Genomic DNA, 27,830 nt, shown 5'->3' with positions numbered 1-27,830 from the left:
AACATGATGTTTATAGCCTTATAGAGTATCCCCTTTACATCAGCATCCTTAAACATTATTTTTACTGAATTATAGTTGTTCACCTTTACCATAGTATTCCCTGTACTTGGACTGAATAAATTATAAACTGAACTACTGAGAGTGGCACATGTCCAGTTTTCAAGTGGCATTTCCCCCAGTACAGGGTACTTGATCAAAAATGCACTTAACACAGCCTTGTAAAGACAAGATATCTATAGAGAGAATGAGACTTGCATATAATTGAACATTTGAATATCAGAGTTCAGAAAGACTCAATGAGAGCTATTTCCTCCTGTTAGGTGAAAACCTTAGGAAAAAGGCCTTAATGCATCTTGTTTAACTTTATAATGTAATGGCTGCTACTTTTCTAGCTTAGCTTTGTTATTGATATTATAGGCAGTGTATGTAGTGCTACTTATAGTTAAGGTTGCCTGACACTTCCCAGGGTACAGAAAGGCAAAGGAGAAGGCTCTGTAATCACTAGAGAACACGCTGCTCAGAATCTGGAATAAAATCCCGGATTCTTCAACATAACTGCTGCTGACAGCAATTAATGGTGAAACTCATTGTTAAAATGTGTGCCTCATTTCCCTCCAGTGTAGGGGTTCCCAAACTTGGTTCGCGGCTTTTTCAGGAAAAACGCCTGGCGGTCTGCGAGATGCTTTCTTTACCTGAGCGTCCGAGAGCTGCGGAAAGCAGTGGCCCGCCCTGCGCTGCTTCCCACAGCTCCCATTGGCCGGGAACAGCGAACCACGGCCACTGGGAGCTGCAAGCGGCCGTACCTGCGGATGCTCAGGTAAACAAAGTGTCTTGTGGCCCACCAGGGGCTTATCCTGAACAAGCTGCGAACCAATTTTGGGAACCCCTGCTCTAGTGGCTGGCCTACATAAAGGATTACAACCTCTTACTGCTCTCAGTTACCATGTGAGCTCAAGTGACACAGGTTTGTATTGCAGATCTAAAACCTGCCTGCAACTCTGCTAATGAACCATATAGGAATCAATATAGTTCCATCTGATGAAATTTGGTTTTTCTTTTCAGTTTGCCATTTAAAAAAAATTAGGAAACGACATACACAAAGTTGATATAAAAGAACATTAAGGTTGTAAAGTAATCATCCCAGTTCAAAAATGCCAGAAGTAAGGTTGCTTGTGCAAGCTTAATGCAGCTGCCTTCTGCATATGCATTACAATACAGTCTTTAGTTACATGATCACATACCATTTTTTCCCCACAAGACCTGTGCCTCTTTCAGTGCACAGGATGGACAGTGCTCACTGAATGAGTAGCTATTCAATATTTCCATTTATCTTCATTGTTCAATGTGTTTATTGCCTTATTTACTGCTCACCACTCAACCTCTAATGCAAATACAGAACTATACATTTCTTCAGGGGCTTTAATGGTGCTCCTCACTGCAATATGAGCACTTCACAAATGATAACTATTTACCCAACATCACGCAGAAACTCTGTGGCAGAAGCAGGGATAGAATTCAGTTGTCCAGAGTGGCATTTAAATACCTCAAGTCAGGAGACAATCTTCTCTCTTCCTGCAATCTCCGGCCTAATTCCAATTCCTAATTCCAGTTTCTCCCCCCACACATCATTTATTGCAGAGGGAAAGGGGAAACGGAGAGGGAGACAAGAGACAACAGCCTCATTCACTGCTCAACCCTGATGCATTCCCTGAGCAGTATTTGTCCTGTACACTGAATGAGAAAAGGGTCTGTGGAAAACACAGTGTGAGATTATGTAATTAAATACTTATACATACGTACAAGAGGGCCAAATAAAAGTTTAAAGGGCAACCTAAATGTTGGCATTTTCTAACCTTTGGATTGCTTGAGTTTGCAACCTTAATATTCTTTTAATATATGTAATATCTACATAAAAGTACAAACTAGTGTCTTTCATTATTCTTATAATTTATTCATTTCTGAAACTAGCGTTCAGAATAGAAATTTCCTACAGCAGGATGATTAGTACCTATGTTTTATATTAAGATAATGAAAAATATTGGTATCACTCATTCCTGCATCTATAAAGGATAGGGGTATTGAGCGGCATCACTCCTATTTAAATCAATGGGTTATATGTGACCATTTAAAATTTTACTTGAACAGCTTTGTGTTTTTTAATCAGAACAGCAATCAAAGCAAAATTGTTGTCCTGGGATATTGAATATACTCTAGGTTAACTCAGCAGGGAACCACTTAAAGCCAGGAAAGAAGTGTAGTTTTTAATAAAAAAAAAAAGCTACAGCCATTTTGCTGTAGAAAGCATTTGGCAAACTTCTGTATTTAAAGGCTGTAACAGTTTTAAAACAAAACAAAACAAAAAAACAACCCAAAATATTTGGATGCCTTAGGACCAAACATATTTTTAAGGAAAAAAATATAAAAATCTTATACTAATAATACAAAGGCATCTTACAAGGATTTATCCTCCTTTAGGCCCCAATATTTATCTCTGTTAAATAAACTGACAATGTCATGTTAATTTTACTCCACTGCAATTGTGTGTAAATAGAGCATATTTATTTAAAATTCTTTACTTTAAAACTTACTCAGTTATTTTATACATTACAGAAAAAATTAAGTGCAGAAATCTCTTTTTCCTGTAGAAACATTGTTAACAATGGGGCGAAAGAGTCACTGACAACATACTTCAAAGTGAATTAAATAAATTATTCTCATAAAAGCCAATGGAAACTGTTCCAAGGAAGAAAATTGCAAAAAAATAACAAACAGTTTGTATTTCTGAGATGTGAAAGAAATTATGTACTATTTATTATATGAACTATTAAATCTAGCAAGGATACTTTTGTAAATGGTAGAGGCCAATGATGATGAACACAAAAAGTATATTTGGACAAGTAACCGCAAATGTAAAACATGTATGTTAAAGCAAGCTAACACCTAAAAGCAAGCTGTCCTGACAGCAGCATAAAGGAGCCAACGTGCATCCAGAATCAACAACTAACTTTCATTACACAAAACCAGAACATTGTAATTGCCTAGGGGGCCTAACCAGTCTGCTTAAACTCAAAATCCTGATGACTAGATGCAATTCCAAGACTAGCAAAACGCTATAACTCCATACAGGTTACTGCATGGAAAAACCACAAACTTCACAAGAATGGATAAAATCCTATTCAGCACAGAAAGTGGCTTGATGCTTAACCCACAGGAAAGGATATTTACTCAGTCTCCCTCCCAAATCTAACCATGTGAAACGGTATTTAATTTCCCAAGGCGAACAAGAGTAGCAATCCTGAGAAAAACAAAACCATAAATTAACTGAAAGCTTAACTTCCACACTTGTATACTGAATTTTCCCTGAAAACCTCAAGGACTACACATGTAGTATCTGACTGACAAGCAGACCAGTGTCAAGATCGTTCCTGTTCATAATAAAGGGGTTACGTACAGAAATGAGGTAACAAACTTTCTACTGCTTTGTGTAGCTGCAGCTTGTGACTGCCCGGTCCTAGGCTGCTTTATTTCTGGCTCAGCAGTATGTCACAGGAAATCCAAAGACTGCATGAAGAGTGTACAGGAAGTGTCTCTAAACTTTCTGGAAGACTTACACTACAGCACAACATATTCCAAGAGTACCCAAAATGTAACAACCTAACACCATATTAAGAAATGTGATAGTATATGTACAGGCCAGATTTACACCTTCCACGCCCCGAGGCACAGCATCCCTCCCCAGCCCCCGACAGCTGACCTTCATGCTTTCAGTCAAAAATGAAACTTTTAACACACTTTTAACTTTTAGGAGCCCCTAGGCATGTGCCTACTGTGTCTAATTGGAAATCTCGCCCTACATATGTATAAGCATTCATTCAAAGGGTGAAAAGATAGGATAAATGCTGATGCAGGAGACCAGAGCAGGAAGACTCTTACTTTCAACTAGTGTCAACCAGTAGTAAATCCTGGTACCATATACAACAGAAGAGGGCTACCATTTATAAGCATATGCTGCATCTTCCTGACCCCACTGTGTAGGGTGACCAGATGTCCCGTTTTTATAGGGAGAGTCCCGTTTTTTGGGACTTTTTCTTATATAGGCGCCTATTACCCCTCATCCCCTGTCCTGTTTTTTCAAAGTTGCTATATGGTAACCCTACCACTGTGTAATCTGCTGTCTGCTGTAATGGTCAGTGCCCTTATCAGAAGTACAGTCAGAGGTGAAAGTAAGCCAGTACGCCCCGGTACAGCGTACCAGCAAGAGCCGGTGCACCATACTGGGGCAGCCCGGCTTCCCCAGGGGGCAATTTAAAGGGCCTGGGGCTCCCAGCAGTGGCTGGAGCCCCAGGGCCTTTAAATTGCCTCCAGAGCCCCGCTGCTGGAGCCTGAGGGTAGCGGCGGTGGGGCTCCGGCGGCTATATAAAGGGACCGGGGCTCCCCTGCTTCTACCGCCCCGGCCCTTTAAATAGCCACTGGAGCTCTGCTGCTGCTACTCTGGGGCTCCGGCGGCTATTTAAAGGGCCGTGGTGGCAGAGGCAGCTGGAGCCCCGGCCCTTTAAATAGCCCCTGGAACCCCCACTCCCCAGGGCTCTAGGGGCTATTTAAAGGGCCGGTGGCTCCCTTGCTTCTACCGCCCCGGTCCTTTAAATAGCCACTGGAGCCCCACCACTTCCCCAGGGCTCCGGCGGCTAATTAAAGACCAGGGCAGTAGAAGAGGGGAGCCCCCGGAGCCCCAGGCTGCTGCGGTTACCCCGGTGGGGTAGGAGGAGGAGAAGGAGGGGCAGGGCACTTACCTTACAAGGTGGGCTGGGGCTGGCTCTGACCGCCTTAGCCCCGCCCCTTCCACCCCAGGTCCCGCCCCTTCCGGGGGCCAGAGCTGGCTCCAGCGTACTGGTAAGTCACTCGACTTACTTTCACCCCTGAGTACAGTCCAGTGGTACCAGCCAGACTGTAGATAATTCAGAAACTATGAAGAAAACAGAACAGTTAAAGAATCCAGGGTATACATCAACCTATGGAACATTACATACTGTATCAATACAAACTACATATCAGTTTAAATCAACCTAAAAATGAACAAAAATCTAACAATTGGATATACTAAAAACTGGTTACAAGAAAGCATTCAAGCAAAAGTTTAATCACCGCAGATTTTCCCTCTCTCCAATAGGTCTGGTAGGTAAAATCAACATTTTCATCAGCAAAAAGTTTTTTGGTAGACAAAATCACTTTTCTTCTCTGCTCTCCTGGCAATGCTGGGGTCAGAGAAGATCAATATTTTATGTCCCTTTAAAATCTGAAGTGAGGCCTGTGAGAGATTTATTGAAGAGGCTATTTGGAGTTCTCATTAGTACTATGGAAGAAGACTGTCTTCCACATTTAGATCTAACAACTAAGAGATTATTCTTTCCATAACTACAGGAACCTCATTTTATTTATTGGCTGGAGTTCACAGTAGAAATTTTTTGTCTAAATCTCGAGTATTTTATTCTTGTTATTGGTAGCAATACAATTCTGTCAGTGGCATTTAAAAGAATACAAAACTCTGAAATTGATTTCCCACATGATTTATCATGTTGCTTCCACATTTCCAAGTTTATTTCTCCGTTCTTTCCACAGAAATGATCAATTCTATTAAATTACTGACCTAAGGTGAAATTTTCCATTAAGATATGGTGCTGAATCCTGCAGTCTATAAGGGCATAAATTCCTCTATTCTATCGGTACGAAACATATCCAAATCATGTTAAGCCTGCAGAATTTTTTTGGATGAGGCATATAGATAGAAAATGTGATTATGCAGTAGCATGTTTGCTGCACTCTCTCTTATCCTGTTGGTTGCTATATATGAGAGGAGTAAGAGTATAATCACAGATCCAGTAATCAACCCAAATACAACAAATCTGTTATCTACAGCCAGGCACTCAGATACCACAGAATATGTTGCAAAGCGAAAGTCTTGGATATATACCTTAACGCACTTAAAATTGCCTTCATCAAAAAAGACACTCCATCAGAAAAGCAGCTTCATGGAATGGGCCACCCAAATACCCCCTAGAGAACCTGCTTCAATACTGAAATAAAACCCCCATTGACCAGACAGCCCTAGTTGTCAGCTACCAACCCTACACTGGAACCCATATGAGGTATCATCAATTACAACCCATATTTGATGGGGACCACATCCTGAAAGAAATCTTTCCTTCCTTTGGCCTTCTAGCAACCCACCAACCTCTCCAAGCTCATTATCAGAAGCAAGCTCCCCACAGACCAGGACACACCGCCTCAAAGTGGCACCAGACCCTGCCAGAACAACAGATGCAAAACCTGTAGACATATCTCCACTGCTATGATGATCAGCACCCCCACAACACACCTTTCAAGATCCATGGGTCCTACATATGCCTGTCACAACATGTGGTAGTGTACCTCATCCAGTGCACTAAATGCCCCAGTAGCAGCTATTGTGGGTGAAACCAGCCAATCACTCTGCTCTCGAATGAACTCACACAGGAAAATGACAGAAGACAAAAACACCAAAAGGAGTAGCTTTCATAAAGTATCAGTAGTCATACACCACTTTACCAGAAATTTCCATCCTACCTAGCAGAGGGCTAAATCCTCCTCTTCACATCTGAAAGGTGAAGAAGGGGAGAAAAGAGAAGTGACTCATGGCTTGCCACCACTTTGACCCCTAGGAGAAGTGGTCCCTTGAAATGTATTAACTACTTATGCTAAACTATCTATTCCACCTTGTATTTAGCTGTGATACTGAGTTACTTTCCCAGATCTGAAGAACAGTTCTGTGGAATGCGTTACCTACGGAGGTGGTGGAATCTCCTTCCTTTGAAGTTTTTAAGTTCAGGCTTGGCAAAGCCCTGGCTGGGATGATTTAGTTGGGGATTGGTCCTGCTTTGAGCAGGGGGTTGGACTAGATGACCTCCTGATGTCCCTTCTGACTGTGATATTCTATGATTCTATGTAGGGCCCTCTCTTGGCTCCCTGGTCTAGAGCCCTGTGGAAGTCTTGTATGGCTTTTGGCAGCTGGCACCAGGCTGACCTCTGCCACTCTGGATGCTGGTCTCTGCAGGGCTGGAACTGCCTGTGTCATGCACAAGATCCCACAACAGTTCAAAGACTCCCTTTGTGGGAGAGGAAGTTAACGAGAGACTCCTTGAGCTGTTCTGCTTCTCTCTAGTCCTAAGTTCAAGAGCTCACAACTGAAACTGGTCTCTGTCTCAGGTTGTCCCCTCCCACTGAGGGGCTGAGCAGCCCTAGCACATAACTGGCCCAGCAACATGCTTGGCCATATCACTTCATTTAAAAGACTCCCTATGAGTCAACAATGTGCCCTTGTTGCCAAGAAGGCTAACGGCATTTTGGGCTGTATAAATAGGAGCATTGCCAGCAGACTATGGGACATGATCATTTTCCTCTATTTGGCATTCATGAGGCCTCATCTGGAGTAGTGTGTCCAGTTTTGGGCCCCACACAAGAAGGATGTGGAAAAATTGGAAAGAGTCCAGTGGAGGGCAACAAAAATTATTAGGTGGTTGGGGCACATGACTTATGAGGAGAGGCTCAGGGAACTGGGATTATTTAGTCTGCAGAAGAGAAGAATGAGGTGGGATTAGCTGCTTTCAACCATCTGAAAGGGGGTTCCAAAGAGGATGGATCTAGGCTTTTCTCAATGATAGCAGATGACAGAACAAAGAGTAATGGTGTCAAGTTGCAGTGGAGGAGGTTTAGGTTGGATATTAGGAAAAACTTTTTCACTAGGAGGGTGATAAAGCACTGGAATGGGTTACTTAGGGAGGTGGTGCAATCTCCTTCCTTATAGGTTTTTAAGGTCAGGCTTGACAAAGCCCTGGCTGGAACCTTTAGATAGGGATTGGTCCTGCTTTGAGCAGGGGATTGGACTAGATGACCTCCTGAGGTCCCTTCCAACCCTGAGATTCTATGACACTCAAATATTGGACAGCCACTTTACTGGAATATCTCCCCAGAATCTGATTTAGCCTAATGATGACCATTATTTAACTGGGATAATATCATATATTTTGCTTAAGAAGAGAGACATTTAGCTACTGTAATTCCAGATAATTAAGTCTTGTGTAAAATTTTAGACCTTGTTAATATCTTGTTAAACTCTGGTCTTTCAATAGGGAAGCTGTGGAAGTAAATACAACAAACAATAGAATAATGAATAATTTTCCTTGACCAGTTGAGCAGGATTTTGGAAGTTCCAGAAGCACCAAACTAAGTATTAACATATTAGAGAATGTACAAATTCCAAGGAAACTGAAGATTAACTTCTCCCTTGTGGCAGTGCCTCTCAGTATAGTCTCTTGTGAAATCTATATTTGTCAATTTATAATATTATAAATGCAAAATCAAATACAATTAATATACAATGTAATAGAATACAAATGATATACTTTTACATACACTATGGAAGAGTACAACTGAAGTATTCAGTAAGGGCTTAATTGTTAGGTCTCATTTACACATACAAAATAAACCAAGAAAGGCGAAAATCAGCTCTGGGCTCTAAACAGCTGTAGATTTAAACTGACCAAAACAAAAATAAAAGAAAGAAATGGTGTCAGCTTGTTGAGTTTAAAACTACTCAACTGATTGTCTCCTAACTTGGCTTTCTTTGTAGGTATTCTTGAGGAAAAAAAGTGTTCACGTTTAAAAAGGAAATTAATTATGGGGTTTGTTTTAAGAGCCTTATTTTTCTGAATAAAAACTTATCAGGAATATGAAATTTTCTGTCCTCAAAAACAATGAAAGACGACTTACAGTAGAAGAGCACTGACTCCCTCAACTGAAGAGGCACGAGGCACAGTCTTTAACAATTTACTTTGTTCTGAAGCCCTGGACTTCTTTATACTCTGTAAAGTAGTAAAAAATGGTTGACTTCTTATTCCTTTTGCAGAGTACGTTTCAAGTTTAGAGTTGGCAAATGTGTCATGAACAGCTGAGACCAGACAGAAATGCACTGTTTTAAGTAAATCAGCAGCAAATTCTGTCAGATATTTACCCAATATACAAATGGAAAACTACTCTAATATGAGGGTTGTGGCACTGTAAGACTTTCATGGTATGACTTTCTAGTATAGACAGGCCTTAGCCTCTGTATGCTGCAGCCATTAATGTGTATGTGATCACACACACTTGAGCTGGACAAGCATTCCACCCAGCAGAGGGCAGTGCTACATAAGCATACCTTAGCATGGATAACCAAAAAGCCAAATGTTCTGTATTATCATAGAGATTTTTAAGATGTTGTCCAAAAGAAACTGCTTTGTCCAGCATAAAGAAAGGGTAAAGGCAGCACAAAAAAAGGTATTTAAACACCTTACAAATCTAATTCATGTTTTCAACTACGTTCTGAACAACTAGTTCCGAACTTAAAGACTTCCCACAAATGGGAGGAAAGACTTCTACAAAGTGTGGACTATAATGTATAGAAGAGTAGTGACTTTTAGATGCAGCATGCTCTTTTCCAATCCCATATTTATTATTGATAGTTCTTCAATTGTTGTAGCTTTGTTGGGGAACATCATCTATACAAAAACAAATATTAAGTAATACTTTGTTACACCTCATTCAGGAAGCGTATTAAATTTTATTCCTTCCAACATATTCAGGACAAGAAATTACCTGCAGTACAGTGGAAGAAATTCTCACCCTCTCAAGCTTTCTGGAGACCAGAACAGACAGTAACAGCTGCCTGAGATGGAGACAGTAAAGAGGGTGTCACTGGGAACTGCTTAGACTAACTCAAGGGAAAAAGCATAGTCTAGCTATACTACTTGGCAAATTTGTACACACATGGTTAAGATTAACATAAAATTACTGGTTTCAGAGTAACAGCCGTGTTAGTCTGTATTCGCAAAAAGAAAAGGAGTACGTGTGGCACCTTAGAGACTAACCAATTTATTTGAGCATGAGCTTTCGTGAGCTACAGCTCACTTCATCTGATGAAGTGAGCTATAAAATTACTGTAGTTTCATTTTTCTAGCTGCACTTTATCCTAGCTGTCCCCTGCTACATCTCAATGGGAAGTTTATGGTTCTGATATGTCTATCTTTGGCCCTGCTAGTGGTTTGGGTTTTACTAGTACCTGCTAGTTCTTTTCCTGCTATCAACTCTTCTCATTTTGGCAACTATAAGCTTCTTACCCTCTCGTTGTTTGATTACAGAGGCTATTAGGCATCCTCCCCTTCCTCCACTACAGCTAACTCTCCAGGGTTCTTGTTGAAGAGCCTGGTGGTCCATAGTGACATACATAAAAGAGGAAGAGGAAGAAAAGAAAAAATTGACAACACAAGTGCTCTGTGGACCACAGATATGGCCTACAATCTTATTAGATCAGAGGTATCAAAAAACACAAAAGTACAGGAATTCACCAGCAATTACAAAATCTCTTCAGGCAGAGAGAAAATAAATCATGTTGAGTTCCACTATATTTTCCAATTGTTTTTAGTACTTTCAGATCTGCTTTCAGTTGTAAATGCAACAGCAAATCAGCAGAAATGACTATATTCGGTGTTGTTTATATAGAAATACAGATAGAACAAAAAGCATTATCCTCTTTATGTAGTTATCAATTCATTCAGAATATAAATGTTACCCGGAAGTTTTTGACCTTGTGCACACACAAAGGATAATTAATGTGCCACATGGAAAGTGAATCAGATCAGTGGTTCCTCTCGGCCACTGCCAAATGCTTCAGAAGAAGGTGCAAGAAACCTTGTTGTGCACAACTCTGAAAGAACATGTTCATAAAGGACATTTCTTTCTAAGTTTCCCGCTCTGTTACAGGCTGGCTTATACTTTGAAACAGAAGTTAATATCCCTCCTTTCAAAAAATCACCCATACAATGTAAATCTGGATGTTTTCATTATCCATATAATGGTCTAATCTTTTTTTATTTTTTAGTCCCACTAAGCTTGTGGCTTCAGTGATGTGTATGACTGAGGTCCTAGGTTTATGTAAAAAAAAAGTGTTTCTTTTTTGCAGTTTTAAATGTATTGTTTCTCGATTTCATGGTAGAACCCCTTGTACTTGTATTATGAGAGAGGATAAATAGGAGAAACCAATTTACCTTCCTTATACCATTCATTATTTTGTGTGCCTCTACTAGAGCAGTAAGAATGATCTATGACCTGAAAAAAATGTACAGAAATTGAAAAAGCTGGGATTATTCACCTTTATTTCTAAGATAAACAAGAGGGGAGAAATGATAAACATATATAAAATAAATGGTCTACAGAAGGCAGATCAGGAGCTTCTGCTCTCCCCATCACCTCATGCAACAACAAGGGGACATGCAATGAAATTAAAAGGTGGGTAACTCAGAACTGATAGAAGGAAATACTTTTTCTCACAATGCATAATTAGGCTGTGGAACCTCTTGCCACAGGAAGCAGTTGAGGCCAACAATTTAGCAAGATTCAAAATGATTGATATTTACATGGATATCAAAATATCCTGTTATAATTAGTGACAATACATTTTTGAAAAGGATATTAAACTTTGTGCTTCAGGATTTAAAGCAATCTCTCTGAGAGGTCAGACTGAGATTTATGTGGTGCAGATTATCCGACATCTGCCTGCTGCAGGGTTCTTAGATTTTCCTCTGAAGCATCTGGTTCTGGCTACTGTCTGGACCAGTCTGATCCAGTATAGCAAGTGCTATGTTCCCTTTTATTTGTCTTCTTCCAAAATTAAACAGTCCAAATCTTTACAGCCCCTCTTCCTGTAGAAAGTTTTCCATAGCTAATTGTTTTCATTGCTCATTTGTGAGCCTCTTCTGTTTCTTTTACTGAAAACTGAATTGTCGACAAAACAAATTCTTTCCCCCAAAAATGTCTGCTTTCTGGAAAAAAAAATTGACTTTTTGTTGAAAAACCAAACATACAAAACTCAAAAAGTTTTCAGTTTTCAACCAAAAATGGAAAATTTAGATTAGGAAACACCACAGTGGAGCCTCATGGAAGTTTTAATCCAAGTGTCTCAAGCTACCATTCTCCTCTAAGGGCTAGGCTCTTGAGCTGGACTGCATCTCTCAGTATGTATTGTGGTGTCTCAGCAACAGGAGAAACCATGGTGCATCCTGGAGATACAGAAAGTCATGGAGACCATCCCACACATGAGAATAGGAGAATGAAGTACACAAATTATAGCTCCCACAAGGTAGAATTTCCTAATCAAAATTCTTGGGTTTTGGCCAAAAAAAATATTAGTTCTCCCTGTTTCATGTGAAATGGAAAATTCTGAGAAGAAATTTTTGTTTTTTCATTTTCACCTAAATTTTACATGAATACAATACCCATTTTCTTAACAGATCTAACTCCCACTCTTCTTTGTCTCCTAACTGCCTCCCAACTAACTTTTGTTACAGTTCTTCTTCATCCACTATTTTGATGACACGCTCAAAGATTAGGGTTTACTAATCATGGGAGCTATGCTGTTTTGTACCTTATATGTCTTGTTAATGTAGATGTTTTATTCTGTTCTTTATTATTATTTTGACCAATGTTTCTGGTATTAAAATGAAGATTACTGATCTCTAATTCCTAGGAGCATTGCTACCTTCTACTTCTCCAGTACAGTACATGATTTAATGAAAGATGGCATATTTTCATTAGCAACTTCAGAACTTTTGGAGGAGCAGATTCAGAGGTTTGACAACTAATTCTTACAAGATTATTCTAAAATTCTCTCTCTTGAGCAATGGCAAATCTACTGGATGAACAACTTTAACAAGGTAATATGCACAAAATAATGCACTCTCAGTGTCTGTGATTAAATAGCTAAGAGTGGGAAGGCAGGTGGCTGATCCCCTAATAGAGAGAAGCCCAGGAAATGTAATCAGTGCTGCTGGTGTACAGAAGCTTTCCCTCTTCACTGAGCAAAGACATGGTAATCTATTCTGGATGCTTTGAAGCATTAACCCTCCATTCTAGCATTCAGTTGCCCTCTAGGCACATGCTCTACTCTTACCAAGACATTTAGATGCTTGATGGCTTAAAGTGCACATTATTCACATACCCTGCACATTTTGTTGCCTCATATTTTGCTCCACATTGAAATGGTGAAGGACATTGTGATCATGCATTCACTTTTTCAGAAGCTGACTGAAGTCTGGAAGAAGGAAAAATGTCACAGGGGAGACAAAAGGTATGACATGATCCAATGGCTGTAGTTTAAAGCTAGACAGATTCAGACTGGAAATAAGGCATAATGTGTTAACCAGGGAGAGCAATTAACCATTGGAACAATTTACCCAAGGTTTTGGTGGATTCTCCCATCACTGACAATTTTTTAAATCAAGACTGGGTGTTTTTCTAAAAGATCTTCTCTAGGAATTATGTTGGAGGAAGTTCTATGGCCTGTGTTATACAGGAGGCCAGACCAGATGGACCCTTCTGTACGGGGAGATGTCAGCAAAGCAGTATATTGCCTGACACCAGCACTTCTGGCTTTGGAATCTATGAATCATTCAGTAGTTTGTCTAAAACAAACTGTGTTACAAGAACATTTCATTTTCCAATTAAATAAGTCTTATTCTTTCTGTGTTAAGTACTGTAAATAAATTTGCTGTTTCTCTTCTCCCACTAAACCGTGTTGGCATTTTATCAGTGTGCATATATTAATTGGATTGCTACATATTTTTAATCAGAGTAGATACAACTTTAGTCAAGGGGATTCAATAGACAGAAAATATCTGATCACTTTACTCTACACAGGTTTGAAGTTTTTCTTTGTGAGGGATAAGTTTTTTCACTCTGAAGACAAAAGTTGAGCCAGCAGGGCACCAATACCCAGTGTTGTCCAGACAGAGGCAATTTCCCAGTGGGAGATGGAGAAAGTTCCAGGATTATTTCTTTTATGTCTTTAGCATACAATAGTTCTGCTAAATTCCACTTTTTGTTGTAATGCCTTTGTAAAATATATTTTGTCAGTTCAATGTTCACACATTTTACATATATTCTCTGTACTTTGAATTTATGTACACCACATCCCACTGTGATTTATATCTTAAAACTCCTTCTGTTACTCTGCTTAATCTCACTAGAGACAAAAAATTAAATACAAGGAATTAATACAATGCAATTAAAATGAACCCAAACAGATTTACAAAGCAATGTTACTGTGAAGATTCTAATCTACATATGCAAATTATGACTGTTTAAGACAATAGCCAAACAAGGCTTTTACTCAGTATTTTGAAAAATTTCATAATCAAGTTTTTCAACATTCATTCTAGTAGTTCTCATCTAGCATATGGGAGACCCTGGTTCAAGTCCCTGCTCAAAATCAGGCAGAGCAAGGTTTTGAACCTTGATCTCTTACATCACAAATGAGCAACCTAACCACCAGGCTATTGGCTTTTCTGGGGTGGGTGGGTCTGGATCTGTCTCTGTGTGTCTCTTGTTTGATCAGGGATGCCATCATGGGCCCAAGAAACCTTCACAATTAAAATTTCATTAAGACTGATGTGTTTCCATTCAAAGTTTTGGTTCCCATGAAAAAACGTCATTGAAAAATTCCTGACCAACTCTAATGAGAGGTACATAACCCACTGATGGTTTCTGGGGCAGGTTAAGAGTGTCAACTAATACTGTCTGTTTTGATTACAGGAGCTACTGGAAGCAAAAATCGACATCTGGATTTGCAGGAACTCTATAGTGCATAGGGCTCACAAGCAGGCAGCCAGGTTGGGAGGTAGATCACCCAGTTGAGCTTCCAGGCTGAGGCTCTCTGCCTTCAATGGTTCAGCAGAATGGACATGCTGTGGGATCACCTCAAGTGTTTCTGTACTTGTTGATGGGAGAACTACAACCACCTAATGTCCTGGTTATTCATCTTGGGGCCTACCATGGAGTAAATCTGAGAGAGAAACGTAGGAAGGCAATCATGGCTGAACACAAGATTGGTTTGATCTAAAAAGCTAGTGAGGTGAGTGTGACTGTCAAAACAGTCCAAATGGACAGAGCCCAAAGAATGTGAACTGGGAGGTTGCAAGAATCATTTCAGATGCAGGGTGCTCAGTGATCAGACATCTGGTACATCCAATAGGATCCACTAGAGCCTTTTAGGGACAATGGAGTGCACCTCTTGCATGCAAGGGCTGACATTTGGCTGCAGGACCTTAGGAACTGGATTAGGCAATAAACTGATATCAGGCAGGGTGAGTGGGGAGGTGATCAACCCAATCATTGTAGCTCTAGTAGCTAGTGGCCAGTGCAGATAAAGAGTAAAAGGGCCAGCTCCCTGAGGTAAATGAGACCTGGCATTTTAGCTGGTGGATCTTGTGCCTGTAAGGACAGGCTTGAAGCTTTTTCAGACCGTGAAACCCCTTGATATTCTCTACCTCAGAAGCTGAGTTCTGGGGAGATAGGCCAAGGGGTCTGTCCCATGTTATTGCTTAAATGGTGGAAGCCCTGTACCGCCAAGCTGGACTCAGTTAAATGCCTGTTAAGTGAGATGAGTGGGCCTATACAGCTCCTACCCAGTGTAACATTAATAAAGTTGTGGTCTGGCATTTAAAATCTATTCCAGTGTCTGTTTTTCATTCATCTGTGTGTCCTGAGAGACATTATTTCCCCTCCTCCCCAACCCCCACCCTGATTTTTCAGTTGGTCAGAACAGACTTGGAGTTCAAGTCCTGACAATGACATCAGCCATGAAGATTTTAAGGAGTTTATTAAGATAATAAATACAGTGATCTAGGAGGGATACAGCGCATGTAATTTCACATTCAGTAATGCATGATACATCTTTTAGAGGTTTATTGTTAACTCAATGTTTTCTGTGTCTGCCATATCTACTATGCTGCACTCTCTACTGATTTTGTAGATGCAACATATAATCACTATTAAGTCATCTCTGTATATAACGTTCCAAGGTTGTAAATAATGATTTTACAGGCTGCTCTAAATGTCAGACTTTTTATAAGCTGTGCAGATAGAATGCTTCCCCCCCTCCTTTTCCCCCACTACATTGGTATAGCGTGTGGTTTTTCAATGATGAATAGAAAATTTAAATTGTGAAGGCAAGAATAAGATTCACAAAGAAGGACTTTTATTCTGAGGCACTTACATCTGTTGCCTGAATAGTAGCAAAACGATGGACTTTTGCCAGACTAATGAGTTACAGATTCAAGTTCTGTTCACACCATATGTAGCAAGGAAAATTATTCAATAAGAAATCAAGAGAGAAAAAACACCCTCTATTGCAACTCTAGCCAGTGATCCCTGATGTGCATGGAATGGAAAGTCTACCCTTCCCTGTTCACAAGAGCCAATCAGATTTCCTCTAGGGCTCTGAATTGCTCAGATATCAGATTACCAGGCATGTTTGAAAAACTCTCTGAAAGACCACCAGCTCTCCATTAGTCCTACAAAACCACTCACCAACCTAACTTTTTAGAACACAATTAACTGTAATCATTCCATGTAGAAAACCTCAATTTTAGTAGCTTTCCATTACATAACATTCACCATAAAAAGTCAAAACCACTGGATTGTCAGTAAAAACAATTTCAGAATTTAACTGACATATTTTACCTTGGTTCATGAGAATCTTAAAATGGATAGGTAACAGGGCAGACAATCACATCCTTAATGATGTTGGTGTCTCCTATACACTGTAGTTATTGGAAGAGGGATGCATGACAAAGTCATGGTGTGTCTGAGCCCCCATGTGACGGGGTATACCTATCCCACCCTGGTTCAGCATGCTCCAGTTGGAAACAAGGTATAAAAGAGTAGCTCAGCTCAGTCTGGCCTGGCTGCCAAAGGGAGTGGCAGGTGCTGCAGGCTCCTGCAAAAGAGATTGCTGGAGCTCCAAGATGTAGAAGCCAGCTGGGCCGAGGCTCCAATCAACTCCCAGCTGCCCGACGCTACCGACGGAGGAGAGACAACAGAAGCTTCAAGATTACCAGAGCCAGAGGGAAGGGTAGGAAGTAGCCCAAGGGAACCACACATTGATCCAGTTGTGGAACTGGGGTTTGTCTCAACATGTTTCAGGAGGAGGCCCATTGAGCCTGTGGTGGATACACCTGCCCTAGACAGGGCCCTGGGCCATGACCTGGTGGAGTATGATAAGCCTGGGTCCTCCTACCTTGGATGCCATCCACCCCAGGGTGGTGGCCCATTCCCCTCTGGCCTCTAAGCCACCAGCCCTGCACAGGAAGGTGGTCTTACTGACTCGATGCAGGGCAGTGTGGTCCAATGGACAAAGGGGTAGTGCTATCGACTCTGTCCATTCGGCAATACTGCCCTGCATCAAGGGGTAGTTCTGTTGACTCTAGCCATTGGGCCGCATTGCCCTGCATCAAGAAGTAGCTCTGTTGATTCTGGACACTAGGCCACGCTCCCCTGGGAGTCAGGGCTGCTATGACAATGTGGGAGATTAGGCCACTTAGGCTGCCAAATCCCTACTTTAATTCCCCCACAACCCGGCGTCCCCTTGTGACGCTCTGTACCTCATAGTAGCAACCTGGAACCCCTATATTCACCACTGTCATATAATTATGATGTATTTGGTAGAAAGTATGTCTTATGAGGTATCATTTTAAAAGTCTTAACCTGTTGAATATTAATATCCTGTTGGATTGTATGTGCTATCATTGTATGTGGAGTTATGAAGTTTTGTTATGTGTGTGTTACTGAAATATGTGGTGAGGTTGGGAACACCCACAACCAGACTTTCAGGTAAAACAATGGAGTAGCTAGACAGTGGTTAATGGCTCATCATCACCCGTGAAGGAAAGAATCCACTATCCCAGAAACTGTATACAATGGAGACTTCTCAGAGGGGACATGTAGACAATGGGGACCTCTTGATCCCATGTCACAGCAAAAGATCTTTCCAACAAGCTGGAAGAAAGTACTAAAAAAGGGGAAGTGACATCATCACTTGGCCTCACTCCTCCCCCACAACTCAACATCTGGAAACATGTCCGGAAGACAAAGACTTCGAGTGGGGGAGGGTGGTCCTGGGCTGGACCTGTTTATTGAGGATCTGTGACTTGTTTGTACCATCTCTCAGGGTGAGACACTGCTTGATTAAAATCCTGTTCGATTTGTAGAACTTAGACTGTGAATTTATTTTTGCTTCTTTAGTAACCAACTCTGATCTCTATGCCTGCTACTTATAATAACTCAAAATCTATCTTTCCATAGTTAATAACCTGTTATATATTTTATCTAAAAGTGTGTTTTGGTTGAAGTGCTTGGGAAATTTGCTCAGGTTACAAAGGCTGGTGCATATCCACTTTCTTTTGTAGAAGTGGCGAACTGGATAATAAACTTACACTGGTCAGCCTTCTGACCAGCGCAAGATGGTACCCTTCTAGGATGCAAGACTGGTGAGCTGGGGGGAATTGGCTGGAGCCCCTGCATTGTTGGTTCACGAGTGGCTGGGAAAGCATTCATGTAACTCAGTTGGGTGTTTCCCTGTCTGTGGATGGCTGTGTAAATGCAATACCTACCTATCAGAGGTTTGTAGCTTGACAACAGCATCATCATAGTGTGAGAGGCAACCCAGATTGGCGGGAAATAAGGGTTCAGCTGTTCCACAGTCCAGGTTGCACCCTGGGGATCTCATCACACCTCCTGACAAAAATACCTACCCTGCAATACCCCGCTTTCTCACCTTTTCTCTTGATCACTCTCCCTAAAAAACACAAGCCCACCAGAATTACACTGTACTGCTAGAAAACAAGAAACCCCACCTTTATAGCAGTTTATGAGAATTGTTCCTTCAAACAAAAAAGATCATCTAAAAAAACCCCATACCATTGTGAAAAAAGGTTGTCATCACTATTCTTTCTCTAAAAGCCACACACAGGCTTGGACATTAACTTAGATTTGGATATTATTTGCATTAACCATAGCAAAGCTTTGTGAAAAGTGGTGTGTAGAACAAGAATACATATATAATTATTTAAGAAGAAGAAGAATTTCCTCAACAACTCTGTTAATGTGACAATACAACCATCTATAATGTTGTAAGATCATTAAGACTATGGCGTCACACTATGTACTACAAGTAGAAGCAAATTATGTTACAGCTGCTTTAAGACTATTTCAGCCTAATCACCTATCATACCTAGTTGGGCCAGATCATCTAATTTTTCCTTTTTTCACCAACACTTTTCAAGCATGCATCATTCACTCCAGTAAGACAAACCAAAGTGCGAGGGTGGGGAAGAAAATAGCCACAGTGTGATTTATAACAATACTGTTGCTCATGATGTGTTCAAATCCAAAATAAAAAGTAAAATGGGGATGGGAGGAGGAGGACTATATCTATGAAAATCAGTCTAGCAACTCCCAGGGTGGTAGAAAATTAACCGTCATGAAAATAATTGCAATAAGCACTGAAATGAACAATAGATGATTTTAGAATACTGCATGTGTACATCATGAAAATATGAAAAGCGTACCTAAAATGCTTCCTAAAGAAAGAGATTAAAGTCAAACCTGTGTAACCATTCCAAAAGATGGCGTTCATAAATTGTACAAGTTACTAAATACACATTTTATATGAAAAATATTTACAAAAGTAAAAAATAATATGTCATTTGTAATTCTTTTGGGGCCTTGCATCCCAAATCTTTAGAATAAGGAATAACAGTGATAACTAAGTCGTTGGTGAAGGTTTTATTAATGGCAGCTTTGATATCTTGCATTTATTGAAGTGTATTTTTACTATAATTTAAAAAGCTGTTCCATTAACATCATATTTGGCTAATGAATCTTGACCTATGCAGCCATACTAATACAATTGCAAATGAAAACCTTGTACTTCCTTTTATGTTCATTTTATTTAAATGAATACAAGCACCTTACAACATCTCTTCAAATTGGTGTGTAATATTAAATCGTAAAAGTTCTTAAAAACTGAGCTCAGTAAAAAAATCTCTGGTTTCTTTACTGTGAAAGCCTCCACCCACAACACTATTTTTCATAACTTTCATAGTTCTGCACTGAAGTCACAGTAAGTTTTTATTGAATCAGGCTCTTTAAAAACAGCAACATACAAGTAAAATATATTGTATTAGTATGTGCAAATTGCTTGCAAAAGTGTATAGGGAAAGAATAAACAACAATCTACCTTTTTCATAACAATAATTTTATAAATCCCAAACAAAATTATGGAATCAGGGTTTTTGGAGGTTAAAGCAACATATTATTCCAAATAAATAATGGAGTAAAATGGAAAAAAAGTTTTAGTCCCACATGACAAAATATACCTATGTCCACTATTGTAATAATTTTCATACATGGTATGCCTTGTGAGGTATCATTTGAAAAATCATAATTTGATGGTCATTATTGTCCTGTGGTGTCTGTGAAGTTATAAGATTACACTGTAGGGTGTTTCTAAAACATGTTCCAAGTCTGAGGAGTGGCCAAACCAGTTCCTCAGAGACAAAGGGTGGCAAGCTGATGCCTCAGCCAGGTGTAAACAAGGTGAAGGGGGCCATTACCTGCTGTACGGCCACTTTGGCAGGAAAGAGGGCCTGGGCAAAAAAAATCTACATTTTAGCGAAGAAACAGCATGTGGCTCCCATCCACAGAGACTGTCTGTCACCATAATCACAGTTGGAAATGCTTCTCCAAGAGGGAAAAGAGGGCTACAAGAAGAAAGGGGAAACACCCGAAGGCACCCTCCTGCTCTCCCTCTCCATCACTTCACTGCACCAAAAAAAAACAAACGAAGCAGCCATTAAACAGAAGAAGAGATCCTGTTCTAAGTAGTTCGGACAGTAAGACTGTTGAGAGCATGTGGTGAGAAAAATTCTACTTTGAATTTAACACAGTTTGTGAAGTTAGGCATTAGTTGTGTTTTATCTTTACTTTTCTTGTAATCATTTCTGACTTTTATGCCTCATTACTTGTTTGGACTTAAAATCTCTCTCTTTGTAGTTAAACTTGTTTCATAGTTTTATCTAAACCAGTGTATTTGAATTGAAGTGTTTGGGAAACTCCATTTGGCGTAACAAGTTTTGTGCATATCATTTCTATTAATAAAATGACTGACTTTATATAAGCTTGTATTGTCCAGAAGAAGGCTGGGCAGTACAAGACGTACATTTCTGGGGGAAAATCTGGGACTGGAAGTGTGCTGTGGTATAATTCAGGCTGGTAGGTGCCTCTAGGCTGCAGGTACACACATACCAAGAGGGGAGTGACTTACTGTTTGTGAGCACTCCTGACTGGAGGTTAAAGCCCCAAAGCAGTGTAAAATGCACCCCAGCATAGAGGGCAGAAGTACCACAGCTTCTCACTAGTCTAGATCAATGTTTCTCAATGACCCGGCTGTGGACTGGTGCTGGTCCCTCATACCTCCCTGACATGGTTTATGGAGGCAGCAAGCCTCTCCCTGGTGTAAAAAAAAGGTTGAGAAACCCAGGGTACAGTCTAGGCCAGGGTATGTCATATCCCATTACTAATGCTGTACAATAAAGGGGAAAATTTAATTACATACCATGTGCCTGATTCTTATTTTACTTGTTCTGCAAGGGAGTTGCTCTCAATTTATGCTGATGTAATTTATATTAAAATCATGCCATGTGTTTTTGTATTGGAATTCAAGAGACTTTCATGAGTAAAAGTATAATCAAATACTCATTTTTAACTTTATGACAACTACTGACTTCCCAAAAACTTTTTAGTCACAATCGTTAATTCGCTAGCCGGACTATATCCAAGCAGAAGCTAATTATTAAATTACATAAAGATTTTAAATGGAAGGATTAAAACCAGAAGATGTAGTGCTCAAAGGCATCCTTTAAAAATTGCTTTAAATGCAAATATTAACCTAAAGCAAAGAGGGACAAAAACAAAGTACTCTTAAATATTCACAGAAACAAACTGGTTTCCTTATGAGTAGAATTTCCAGTGTGTTAAGAATGATGTTTGTTTATTTCTAATTTTCAGTGTTATTTTAAAGCAAATATGGCTCATATTTAGATGTAAAAATATCTTATTTCCAAGTTTAAAAATTATTCTCCTTGAGAGCTATCAAAAACATGCTACTCCTCCAAAGACCTACTTCCCTGGAGATGTGCATCCTGCAAGCAAGGGAAACCTTTAAACCTCACTATGCCCCTTAGCAAAAAATATGCAACTGTACAAAACGTCTGGCATTTTAGCATATATGTTAGATATAACCCTATTCTCAAAATTTGCTAATTATTTTAAATGTTTTGGGAAAAGACTGTCATTTATTGTATATCTGCATAATGCCTTGCACAATGGGACTCTGACCTGTTTGAGGCTTCTTAGCCCTACCAGAATATAAATGTTAAATAAATAACAACATTGGCATCTCTTGGAGTTTTATCACAAGTCTCACAATACTTGGTGTCTCCTTAAAGCCGCAGCTCCTGCAGTCTTGGGATTACAAAGAATCTCAGCTTTTCTTAAAAAAAGTTCTAAATTCTTGTGTTCATAAAGCAAATCACAGAAATGAGAACCCCAAATGCCCAAGAACAGTATAGTAAATAAAAAGAACCGAAAGTATAAAAGATTTCATTATGTTTAAGCCACTCCAACTTTGGGCACTTGACTCATTTTTGAATACTTGGAGTTGGCAATACTGTAAATAAATAACAACAAGGTGAGTGAGACAGCATGCCTTAGCCTATGAAATGGCAGGAGGGAGGGTCTGTGGAAACACTGGTTCTTGTACTTGGGGGACTGCACACAGCTGGCACAATTCTTTGGGATGATGCAACCATCTCAGATCAGTACAGTCAACTATTCCATATGCCATCATCCTGCCCCCCTCCTTTGGGATGTGGTTCCTTATGCTCCACTTAGGGTTACCAGGTGTCCAGTTTTCGACTGGAATGCCCGGTCGAAACAGGACCCTGGTGGTTCCGGTCAGCACTGCTAACTGGGCTGTTAAAAGTCCGGTCGGTGGCGCAGCAGGGCTAAGACAGACTTCCTGGCTCCACGCAGCTCCCAGAAGCAACCAGCAAGTGCCTGTTGCCCCTAGGCACAGGTGTGATCAGGGAAGCCCCACGCGCTGCCCCTGCCCCAAGCGCCACCTCTGTAGCGCCCATTGGCCGGGAACCGTGGTCAATGGGTGCTGTGGGGGCGGTGCTTGTGGGGGCGGGCAGCGCACACTGCACAGAGCCACCTGGCTGTGCGTCCGCCTAGGGGCCAGACATGGCGACCACTTCCAGGAGCAGCACAAAGCCAGGGTGGGAAGGGAGCATCCCTTAGCCCCACTGAACAGGAGCCGCCTGAGGTAAGAGCCGCCCAGCTGGAGCCTGAACCCCCACCCGCATCTCAACCCTCTGCTCCAGGTCAGAACCCCCTCTCACACCATATCTCCCTCCCAGAGCTCACACCCTAACCCCCCGACTGGATTCTGCACCCCCTCCCGCACCCCAACCCCCCCACACCAAAATTCTCTCCTGGAGTCCACATCGCAAACACCCTCCTGCACCCCAACCTCCTGTCCCAACCCTGAGCCCATCCTGGAGCCCGCACCCTGCACCCACTCCCACAGCCCAACTCCCTGCCCCAACCTGGAGCCCCCTTCTGCACTCTGAACCCCTCATTTCTGGCCCCACCCTGGAGCCCACACCCCCTCCCGCATCCCAACCCCCTACCCCAGCCCAGTGAAAGTAAGTAAGGATGGCGGACAGTGAGCAACAAAGGGAGGGGGGCTGGAGTGAATGGGGGGGAGCTCAGAGAAGGGGTGGGACAGGAGGCAGGGCAAGGGTGTTCGGTTTTGTGCAATTAGAAAGTTGGCAATCCTAGCTCAACTGAGGGCAGGAATTGCAATCATCACAGGCTGTTGGCATTAGCGGGGATGACTATTTCATGGTCCCCACTCTGTGAACCTGTGAAAAGGCCTGTCATAATCTGGCATTTAGCTTTCAATTCCATTTCTGCTTAAATTACATATTAACTGAGGAGGAAAAAAAATTGTCCCTACAGGGTTGAATAGGCAACCGTTTAGTAAGGCATAATTAAAACAATAGTGTGAGAAAGTAATGGATATATATGTGCATTATGAATCTCAGTAAATAAGTATGACTGCCACCAGCTGTCCAGGAAGAAAAATCACAGGCCTCTAGTATTTCAAGGATATAGGGTGACTATGCTTCTAAAAGCTAAGACAAAATCTTCGCTTTTCTCAGATAATTATTAAAAATGAATGTCAGATCAATCTTGCGTAACCTCTTAAAACCACCAATGCTCTACTGTCCAGTCACACTGTGTTCAAAGTCTGAATATTGGACAGTACAAGTAGACAATTTTTCCAGGTTTTAATATGATGTTTAAGGCAACTGCACTGCGGGGGGTGAAAAAGGAAGGAGAGAATAGAAGAATGACATGGAGAAATGTCTCAGCAGAGCTATTCCCTTGCTGTGAAGTCATAGCATAGCTAATATTGACAAGGCAATTACTTTTTCTTCTTCTGCCAAAGGTGGAGATATTCAACAAACAAAACAGGATTTGAAAAATATTGGATTAAAAGGGAGTAGCAAGACAAAGATGTAAATGTTAAGGGTTTTTGTTGGGATTTTTTGGATGGCAGAAATTAAGACCCTGATTATTTAGAGCACTTATGTATGGTCTTAAATCCAGCCTGAGTCAGAAAAGCACTTTACAGGTGCTTAAATCTCAAATTAAAATTAGAGCATAGCTATATGATTCCTATCTGAGGATAATGCAATAAAATTAATACAAGTTGCTGCACAGTTATATTTAACATCTAGTGGCCTCACTTCTTTTGAGGTAACTTTATGCTGCCACTGCTATAAATATTAGTCAAAAAAAAAATGAGGGATTTTGCAAAATAAAAGTTGATTCCTAATGTAGTTTATCAAAATTTTCAATTGGGTTTCATACAGTAATTCCATAATATAGTGGTGGGCAACCTGAGGCCCACAGGCCACATACGGCCCATCGGGGTAATCTGATTGCGGGCTTAGAGACACTTTGCTGACATTGACAATCCACAGGCATGGCCCCCTGCAGCTTCCAGTGGTTGCGGTTCGCTGTTGCCAGCCAGTGGGAGCTGCAGGAAGCGGCAGGCCGCAGGGACGTAGGTTACCCACCATGGCTATAATACATAGCTAGTAAATATGATTAAAAGGAATAATTCCAGAATAAAAGACTAGAGCAACAATGCTACTGCACCAAATGTTAAGTGGGTAGGAAAAGATAGGGGTGGAGGTGGAAAGCAAGCTGTCACCAAAACCAAGATAATTTTTAAAGATTAAAGTACCATTCTGTTTAAACACTATAGTGCTAAAAGCCTAGCCCTAACAAATTTGTAAAAAGAGAGCGAGCACAGGCATGCACAAATAAAAGAAACAGAGAAGCCGAAAATATTTTAACACCACAGCAGCATATTTTAACTTTGCATGAATGCTATACTGTCAGATTTTTTTCTCTCATTCCTGATGGGACACAGTTTCAACCAATGTAAACAGACAGTTTCCTTGAAGTGTCCAATAGCAGCCATCACAAATTTTCTGGGTCAATGAGTTGCACCCACCTTGAAGAAGTGAGGATGTACACAGAAGAGAAATTACAGTATGGGATTTTCAAAACAAACAGCATATCTCTCAAAACAAACATAATAGCATAGTAGGATTCTACAAAGGGGTAAAAGGAGGAAACCAATCTACGTTTTCAATTGTTCATGCTAAAGCAATTAACCACCAATTAAACTGTTGTAAACTAACTTTTATGGATACAGGCAAATTAAGCAATTTCATTTTACACACATAGCTGAGAATCATTTTTACCAACAATATTCGTTTCCCCTATTCCTTTTCATGGCAGCCATCCATGCAAAAGGAGTTATGTGAGTAATGCAACCCATCACACTCCATGCTCTCAGATGCCAAGCACATCATCTCCTCAAAATGCCCAGTCTCTGCTGGCCTGGAGCCTAGAAAACAGAGTCCACTCCTAATTAGATTCTTGTGACTGTTAATGCTATTGGACTAATGCTGTGCCACAAAACTACCCATACAAAATTTCCTTTAATCCATCATTTATTATACAAAGAAGAAACAGGAGAAGCAGTTAGTATACTTGTATCTTCTAGCTTCACTGTACTATCACAGTCTGTGGACAACTGATTCCATTAAAGTAACTGAGACAGCTCTAACAATTAAGTGCAATTAAGTATAAATGGATGAATTTTAAGTAGCTTCCCTCAAACTCACATTGTTAGAGCAGTACATCCTAGTCACTGCTGATGGTATCCCACTTTCTGTAGATTTATTTAGACATGGACATCTGTTTACTTAGAAGTCCTTAGCTATATTCAGGCCACTTTTCATTTCTAGGCGTAAGCAAGCAAACATCAATGATTCAAAAGTAGAATTAGTATGATCTCATATTCCAACTCATCCAGCACCAGCTGCTATTTCTTGCTGGGGCAGCAATTATCTATGAAAAATGGCGCAGTGTGGTCAAACAGCATCAGCCCCCAGAACTTGTTAACCAGGCTCCTCTACTTATGAATAACCAACATCCTCGCCCGATTCATAGCTCTGACCATGAAATACACAGAGACTATACTTTACAGGTTTATGCCTCGAGAAAATTTTTGGTGGAAAATATTCGTTTTAATGCTTAGGTCACAGTAATTAGAAATTTTATCAAAAACACTGCTCAGATCACCCATAATCAGACACATTAAAAAAAACCACTCCATTCAAAAAATGTTAGCTTTTGAATATTGATCCATATACATTTTATGTGTTTTTACAAAAAGACTAAGGCCTCAATCCTGCAAATACTTAAGTATCTGCTTAACTTTAAGAATGTGAGTAGGCCTATTGACTGCATGGCTCTGTTCATGTGTTTAACTTTAAATATATACACAAATGTTTGCTGGGAGAGAGTCTTTGGCACCTCAGGTGAAATTCTGCCCCATTAAAGTCAATGAGAGTTTTGCTATTGACTTCATTAGGGCCAGGATTTCACTCCCAGAGTTCTAGACGGTCCGCTTTAAAACATATAAATTAATTATATTTTTAAATAGCTGCAGTATACAATTGAAAATGACATGAGTAGGCTTGGCAGAGTTCGGGGTTTGGGGTGGGGTTTTTTTTTTTAGAATTTTGACAGACAATACTGATGTTTATTTTCAAGCATTTTTCAATATTTATCCATTTAAATTTCCACAGTTGGGCAAAATTATGAGTTTTAAACATTTTTTTCTTTTTATTAATTTAAATTTTCATAGCTACTGAAAACTATGGAGTCAGAAAAAATATGTAATGACAGTTGACATTAAGATTCAAAAAGTTAAAGTTTTAACCATTACAACACAAACTGTCATAATCAAATGTCAAAATATACAAAGTAAATATCCTTAAATCAAACTCTAGTAAGTTATTGCATAGCATTTTTATTACTTTGCCTATCTGTCAATTTTGATAATCATTAATGGAAATGTCTATTTGTGCATGTACAGTAAAATCAATGTTTACTGATGTTTATTGCTAACAATATAATCTTTCCCAAGCCTACATATGATGACATTTTAACACCATATGCAGTGGATTAGTCATTCACTGTACTAGTAGTAACAGAAACTGAACTCTGAGGGGCTGGAAGATTTAGCTCTATCAACATTCAAATATCCCAGAGTTTTAGGTAAGAGTTTAAAATTGTGGATGGATTCACTCTAAACAAGAATGTGTATGTGTGTTTTCTGAAGAAGTTTAGATTCTTATATAAACTTTTCAAACGTGTGTGTGTGTGTGTTTTCATGTGGTGAATGAAACTGTATTAAATTATCATTTATTCTT

General features: G+C 40.2%; 1 protein-coding gene across 2 annotated transcripts in view; it reads right to left on the bottom strand.

Annotated features, from left to right (window-relative positions):
* CHSY3 (chondroitin sulfate synthase 3) overlaps nucleotides 1-27,830 on the bottom strand; it is a 264,799-nt gene that overhangs the window by 90,806 nt on the left and 146,163 nt on the right. The window lies entirely within an intron of this gene.

Source organism: Lepidochelys kempii, chromosome 5, assembly GCF_965140265.1.
Source record: "Lepidochelys kempii isolate rLepKem1 chromosome 5, rLepKem1.hap2, whole genome shotgun sequence".
NCBI lineage: Eukaryota > Metazoa > Chordata > Testudines > Cheloniidae > Lepidochelys > Lepidochelys kempii.
Note: the sequence above shows the minus strand (reverse complement) of the source record. Positions and strands in the feature narration are given on the sequence as shown.